Raw genomic sequence first — 5,000 nt, 5'->3', positions numbered from 1 at the left:
CTTGGATGGGAGACCGCCTGGGAATACCAGGTGCTGTAAGCTTTTTGTCCACGAGGGTGTGCTCTTACACTATTTCATCAGCAACACTGCCTTGTAGTAAGCATTTAATGATGAATTGACTAAATGCAGCTTCCTGCCTTTTTAATAGGATCAAAGTTCCGTGTGTTGTCAGTTAGCATCTGCCTTGTATTTATAAGACAAATAATAATATTGTTGCTGAATGCAGCTTGTGTGTGCTTTGTGCTCCCTTACCCTGTTCAAATGATGAAAAGAAATAAAGTTTGTATTTTATCCAACTACCTGTGCTATAAAGTGATGGCTACAGTGTTTGTAATTTCTTCTACTTTTTCAGTGACACAAAGTTCAAGCTGCTTATCTAATTGGTGAAAATGCAATGTCTGTTTATCAGACTCACTTTGACTATATATGTTGTACCAAGAGATTGTTTATCGTTTACGGCCATACCAGCCTGGGTACGCCTGATCTCGTCTGATCTCGGAAGCTAAGCAGGGTCGGGCCTGGTTAGTACTTGGATGGGAGACCGCCTGGGAATACCAGGTGCTGTAAGCTTTTTGTCCACGAGGGTGTGCTCTTACACTATTTCATCAGCAACACTGCCTTGTAGTAAGCATTTAATGATGAATTGACTAAATGCAGCTTCCTGCCTTTTTAATAGGATCAAAGTTCCGTGTGTTGTCAGTTAGCATCTGCCTTGTATTTATAAGACAAATAATAATATTGTTGCTGAATGCAGCTTGTGTGTGCTTTGTGCTCCCTTACCCTGTTCAAATGATGAAAAGAAATAAAGTTTGTATTTTATCCAACTACCTGTGCTATAAAGTGATGGCTACAGTGTTTGTAATTTCTTCTACTTTTTCAGTGACACAAAGTTCAAGCTGCTTATCTAATTGGTGAAAATGCAATGTCTGTTTATCAGACTCACTTTGACTATATATGTTGTACCAAGAGATTGTTTATCGTTTACGGCCATACCAGCCTGGGTACGCCTGATCTCGTCTGATCTCGGAAGCTAAGCAGGGTCGGGCCTGGTTAGTACTTGGATGGGAGACCGCCTGGGAATACCAGGTGCTGTAAGCTTTTTGTCCACGAGGGTGTGCTCTTACACTATTTCATCAGCAACACTGCCTTGTAGTAAGCATTTAATGATGAATTGACTAAATGCAGCTTCCTGCCTTTTTAATAGGATCAAAGTTCCGTGTGTTGTCAGTTAGCATCTGCCTTGTATTTATAAGACAAATAATAATATTGTTGCTGAATGCAGCTTGTGTGTGCTTTGTGCTCCCTTACCCTGTTCAAATGATGAAAAGAAATAAAGTTTGTATTTTATCCAACTACCTGTGCTATAAAGTGATGGCTACAGTGTTTGTAATTTCTTCTACTTTTTCAGTGACACAAAGTTCAAGCTGCTTATCTAATTGGTGAAAATGCAATGTCTGTTTATCAGACTCACTTTGACTATATATGTTGTACCAAGAGATTGTTTATCGTTTACGGCCATACCAGCCTGGGTACGCCTGATCTCGTCTGATCTCGGAAGCTAAGCAGGGTCGGGCCTGGTTAGTACTTGGATGGGAGACCGCCTGGGAATACCAGGTGCTGTAAGCTTTTTGTCCACGAGGGTGTGCTCTTACACTATTTCATCAGCAACACTGCCTTGTAGTAAGCATTTAATGATGAATTGACTAAATGCAGCTTCCTGCCTTTTTAATAGGATCAAAGTTCCGTGTGTTGTCAGTTAGCATCTGCCTTGTATTTATAAGACAAATAATAATATTGTTGCTGAATGCAGCTTGTGTGTGCTTTGTGCTCCCTTACCCTGTTCAAATGATGAAAAGAAATAAAGTTTGTATTTTATCCAACTACCTGTGCTATAAAGTGATGGCTACAGTGTTTGTAATTTCTTCTACTTTTTCAGTGACACAAAGTTCAAGCTGCTTATCTAATTGGTGAAAATGCAATGTCTGTTTATCAGACTCACTTTGACTATATATGTTGTACCAAGAGATTGTTTATCGTTTACGGCCATACCAGCCTGGGTACGCCTGATCTCGTCTGATCTCGGAAGCTAAGCAGGGTCGGGCCTGGTTAGTACTTGGATGGGAGACCGCCTGGGAATACCAGGTGCTGTAAGCTTTTTGTCCACGAGGGTGTGCTCTTACACTATTTCATCAGCAACACTGCCTTGTAGTAAGCATTTAATGATGAATTGACTAAATGCAGCTTCCTGCCTTTTTAATAGGATCAAAGTTCCGTGTATTGTCAGTTAGCATCTGCCTTGTATTTATAAGACAAATAATAATATTGTTGCTGAATGCAGCTTGTGTGTGCTTTGTGCTCCCTTACCCTGTTCAAATGATGAAAAGAAATAAAGTTTGTATTTTATCCAACTACCTGTGCTATAAAGTGATGGCTACAGTGTTTGTAATTTCTTCTACTTTTTCAGTGACACAAAGTTCAAGCTGCTTATCTAATTGGTGAAAATGCAATGTCTGTTTATCAGACTCACTTTGACTATATATGTTGTACCAAGAGATTGTTTATCGTTTACGGCCATACCAGCCTGGGTACGCCTGATCTCGTCTGATCTCGGAAGCTAAGCAGGGTCGGGCCTGGTTAGTACTTGGATGGGAGACCGCCTGGGAATACCAGGTGCTGTAAGCTTTTTGTCCACGAGGGTGTGCTCTTACACTATTTCATCAGCAACACTGCCTTGTAGTAAGCATTTAATGATGAATTGACTAAATGCAGCTTCCTGCCTTTTTAATAGGATCAAAGTTCCGTGTGTTGTCAGTTAGCATCTGCCTTGTATTTATAAGACAAATAATAATATTGTTGCTGAATGCAGCTTGTGTGTGCTTTGTGCTCCCTTACCCTGTTCAAATGATGAAAAGAAATAAAGTTTGTATTTTATCCAACTACCTGTGCTATAAAGTGATGGCTACAGTGTTTGTAATTTCTTCTACTTTTTCAGTGACACAAAGTTCAAGCTGCTTATCTAATTGGTGAAAATGCAATGTCTGTTTATCAGACTCACTTTGACTATATATGTTGTACCAAGAGATTGTTTATCGTTTACGGCCATACCAGCCTGGGTACGCCTGATCTCGTCTGATCTCGGAAGCTAAGCAGGGTCGGGCCTGGTTAGTACTTGGATGGGAGACCGCCTGGGAATACCAGGTGCTGTAAGCTTTTTGTCCACGAGGGTGTGCTCTTACACTATTTCATCAGCAACACTGCCTTGTAGTAAGCATTTAATGATGAATTGACTAAATGCAGCTTCCTGCTTTTTTAATAGGATCAAAGTTCCGTGTGTTGTCAGTTAGCATCTGCCTTGTATTTATAAGACAAATAATAATATTGTTGCTGAATGCAGCTTGTGTGTGCTTTGTGCTCCCTTACCCTGTTCAAATGATGAAAAGAAATAAAGTTTGTATTTTATCCAACTACCTGTGCTATAAAGTGATGGCTACAGTGTTTGTAATTTCTTCTACTTTTTCAGTGACACAAAGTTCAAGCTGCTTATCTAATTGGTGAAAATGCAATGTCTGTTTATCAGACTCACTTTGACTATATATGTTGTACCAAGAGATTGTTTATCGTTTACGGCCATACCAGCCTGGGTACGCCTGATCTCGTCTGATCTCGGAAGCTAAGCAGGGTCGGGCCTGGTTAGTACTTGGATGGGAGACCGCCTGGGAATACCAGGTGCTGTAAGCTTTTTGTCCACGAGGGTGTGCTCTTACACTATTTCATCAGCAACACTGCCTTGTAGTAAGCATTTAATGATGAATTGACTAAATGCAGCTTCCTGCTGCAAAATGCAGTCTGTTTATCAGACTCACTTTGACTATATATGTTGTACCAAGAGATTGTTTATCGTTTACGGCCATACCAGCCTGGGTACGCCCGATCTCGTCTGATCTCGGAAGCTAAGCAGGGTCGGGCCTGGTTAGTATTTGAATGGGAGACCGCCTGGGAATACCAGGTGCTGTAAGCTTTTTGTCCACGAGGGTGTGCTCTTACACTATTTCATCAGCAACACTGCCTTGTAGTAAGCATTTAATGATGAATTGACTAAATGCAGCTTCCTGCCTTTTTAATAGGATCAAAGTTCCGTGTGTTGTCAGTTAGCATCTGCCTTGTATTTATAAGACAAATAATAATATTGTTGCTGAATGCAGCTTGTGTGTGCTTTGTGCTCCCTTACCCTGTTCAAATGATGAAAAGAAATAAAGTTTGTATTTTATCCAACTACCTGTGCTATAAAGTGATGGCTACAGTGTTTGTAATTTCTTCTACTTTTTCAGTGACACAAAGTTCAAGCTGCTTATCTAATTGGTGAAAATGCAATGTCTGTTTATCAGACTCACTTTGACTATATATGTTGTACCAAGAGATTGTTTATCGTTTACGGCCATACCAGCCTGGGTACGCCTGATCTCGTCTGATCTCGGAAGCTAAGCAGGGTCGGGCCTGGTTAGTACTTGGATGGGAGACCGCCTGGGAATACCAGGTGCTGTAAGCTTTTTGTCCACGAGGGTGTGCTCTTACACTATTTCATCAGCAACACTGCCTTGTAGTAAGCATTTAATGATGAATTGACTAAATGCAGCTTCCTGCCTTTTTAATAGGATCAAAGTTCCGTGTGTTGTCAGTTAGCATCTGCCTTGTATTTATAAGACAAATAATAATATTGTTGCTGAATGCAGCTTGTGTGTGCTTTGTGCTCCCTTACCCTGTTCAAATGATGAAAAGAAATAAAGTTTGTATTTTATCCAACTACCTGTGCTATAAAGTGATGGCTACAGTGTTTGTAATTTCTTCTACTTTTTCAGTGACACAAAGTTCAAGTGCTTATCTACTTGGTGAAAATGCAATGTCGTTTATCAGACTCACTTTGACTAATATGTTGTACAAGAGATTGTTTATCGTTTACGGCCATACCAGCCTGGGTACGCTGATCTCGTTGATCTCGGAAG

At 40.5% G+C, this 5,000-nt stretch overlaps 10 non-coding genes across 10 annotated transcripts in view; all 10 read left to right on the top strand.

Annotated features, from left to right (window-relative positions):
• LOC115191248 (5S ribosomal RNA) overlaps positions 1 to 42 on the top strand; it is a 119-nt gene extending 77 nt beyond the window's left edge. Inside the window, exon 1 of the ribosomal RNA XR_003877588.1 lies at positions 1 to 42. This exon is cut by the window's left edge and continues 77 nt beyond it. This is a non-coding gene — a ribosomal RNA (5S ribosomal RNA).
• A 409-nt stretch (positions 43 to 451) lies between these two features.
• On the top strand, positions 452 to 570 carry LOC115191247 (5S ribosomal RNA). The gene has a single exon (XR_003877587.1). It is a non-coding gene; the product is annotated as a 5S ribosomal RNA (ribosomal RNA).
• Positions 571 to 979: 409 nt separating this feature from the next.
• Positions 980 to 1,098, top strand: LOC115191246 (5S ribosomal RNA). The gene has a single exon (XR_003877586.1). It is a non-coding gene; the product is annotated as a 5S ribosomal RNA (ribosomal RNA).
• Positions 1,099 to 1,507: 409 nt separating this feature from the next.
• Positions 1,508 to 1,626, top strand: LOC115191245 (5S ribosomal RNA). Its single transcript, XR_003877585.1, has one exon. It is a non-coding gene; the product is annotated as a 5S ribosomal RNA (ribosomal RNA).
• A 409-nt stretch (positions 1,627 to 2,035) lies between these two features.
• On the top strand, positions 2,036 to 2,154 carry LOC115191244 (5S ribosomal RNA). The gene has a single exon (XR_003877584.1). It is a non-coding gene; the product is annotated as a 5S ribosomal RNA (ribosomal RNA).
• A 409-nt stretch (positions 2,155 to 2,563) lies between these two features.
• LOC115191243 (5S ribosomal RNA) lies at positions 2,564 to 2,682 on the top strand. The gene has a single exon (XR_003877583.1). It is a non-coding gene; the product is annotated as a 5S ribosomal RNA (ribosomal RNA).
• A 409-nt stretch (positions 2,683 to 3,091) lies between these two features.
• LOC115191242 (5S ribosomal RNA) lies at positions 3,092 to 3,210 on the top strand. The gene has a single exon (XR_003877582.1). It is a non-coding gene; the product is annotated as a 5S ribosomal RNA (ribosomal RNA).
• Positions 3,211 to 3,619: 409 nt separating this feature from the next.
• Positions 3,620 to 3,738, top strand: LOC115191241 (5S ribosomal RNA). The gene has a single exon (XR_003877581.1). It is a non-coding gene; the product is annotated as a 5S ribosomal RNA (ribosomal RNA).
• A 161-nt stretch (positions 3,739 to 3,899) lies between these two features.
• On the top strand, positions 3,900 to 4,018 carry LOC115191287 (5S ribosomal RNA). Its single transcript, XR_003877624.1, has one exon. It is a non-coding gene; the product is annotated as a 5S ribosomal RNA (ribosomal RNA).
• Positions 4,019 to 4,427: 409 nt separating this feature from the next.
• Positions 4,428 to 4,546, top strand: LOC115191234 (5S ribosomal RNA). The gene has a single exon (XR_003877580.1). It is a non-coding gene; the product is annotated as a 5S ribosomal RNA (ribosomal RNA).
• Positions 4,547 to 5,000: the final 454 nt, after the last annotated feature.

Source organism: Salmo trutta, unplaced genomic scaffold, assembly GCF_901001165.1.
Source record: "Salmo trutta unplaced genomic scaffold, fSalTru1.1, whole genome shotgun sequence".
In the NCBI taxonomy this organism is placed as follows: Eukaryota; Metazoa; Chordata; class Actinopteri; order Salmoniformes; family Salmonidae; genus Salmo; species Salmo trutta.
Note: the sequence above shows the minus strand (reverse complement) of the source record. Positions and strands in the feature narration are given on the sequence as shown.